Raw genomic sequence first — 1414 nt, forward strand, 5'->3', positions numbered from 1 at the left:
ACAGACTCTTTGATTGTGGTGCTCGGCAGTGATATTAATATTATCATCCAGTGGGGAGAGAGGGAATGATGTGAAGGAGGAGAAAATATAAAATAATCGATGAAGAACTTCAAACACAGAGAAGGCCGGAGGGAAAGAGATAGAGAGAGAGACAGAGAGCACGAGAGAGAGGGACGGAGGATGAGATAAAGTGTGAGCACAGAGAGCTGGAGGATGGAGGAGAAAGAGCTTCTGTTTGTGACGGTCATGAAATGAGCAGAAGAAAGGACGTGAGAGACAGAGAGAGGTGGGACGGACGAGTGAAAGGGAGACGTTTAAGATTGAAGAATAAACACACACGAACCTCCATGTGAACATTAAAGGAAATAGGAAGTGAGTCACCAGGAGTCCAAGCTAATCAAGTGTTTGTTTGAAACTTTGCCGACTTCTCTTGAACAATAGAGAAACGAGGAACGATGGAGGAATGGAGGAGGAATGCTGGAGGAACGGAGGAGGAACACTGGAGGAACGGAGGAGGAACACTGGAGGAACGGAGGAGGAACACTGGAGGAACAGAGGAGGAGGAACACTGGAGGAACAGAGGAGGAACACTGGAGGAACGGAGGAGGAACACTGGAGGAACAGAGGAGGAACACTGGAGGAACGGAGGAGGAACACTGGAGGAACGGAGGAGGAACACTAGAGGAACGGAGGAGGAACACTGGAGGAACGGAGGAGGAACACTGGAGGAACGGAGGAGGAACACTGGAGGAACGGAGGAGGAACACTAGAGGAACGGAGGAGGAACACTGGAGGAACGGAGGAGGAACACTGGAGGAACGGAGGAGGAACACTGGAGAAACGGAGGAGGAACACTGGAGGAACGGAGGAGGAACACTGGAGGAACGGAGGAGGAACACTGGAGAAACGGAGGAGGAACACTGGAGGAACGGAGGAGGAACACTGGAGGAACAGAGGAGGAACACTGGAGGAACGGAGGAGGAACACTGGAGGAACGGAGGAGGAACACTGGAGGAACGGAGGAGGAACACTGGAGGAACGGAGGAGTGCAGGGTTGGAGAGTGTCAAAATGTTGCATCACTGACTCATTAGTATTCGTGAAGCTGCTGCATGCTTCAGTTGCGCCATCAAATGCCCCTCCCCCACCCCCACCCCCATCCACAGCAGAAACTGTAGAAACACACACATAACAAGGATCTTTTGGTTCATCAGTCCATCATCCATCCATCTTGTGGGCGGAGCATCGGTGAGCGTAGGTTAGCAGCAGGAGAAGTTCCAAGTTGCCTTCGAACCCAAACCTCCACGTGAACGTCCGTCTACGTACCTGTCTGTTGTTGTTTGGAGACGGATGGAGGCTAATTAAACAAACAGGATCAAACGGAGCTGCGACAGAAACACAAACGCAATTTGTGCC

At 51.4% G+C, this 1414-nt stretch overlaps 1 pseudogene; it reads left to right on the forward strand.

Annotated features, from left to right (window-relative positions):
• LOC144740434 (uncharacterized) overlaps positions 1-1053 on the forward strand; it is a 7079-nt pseudogene extending 6026 nt beyond the window's left edge.
• Positions 1054-1414: the final 361 nt, after the last annotated feature.

This window comes from Lampetra planeri, unplaced genomic scaffold (genome assembly GCF_965212315.1).
Source record: "Lampetra planeri unplaced genomic scaffold, kcLamPlan1.2.h2 scaffold_2146, whole genome shotgun sequence".
NCBI classification, from domain to species: Eukaryota; Metazoa; Chordata; class Hyperoartia; order Petromyzontiformes; family Petromyzontidae; genus Lampetra; species Lampetra planeri.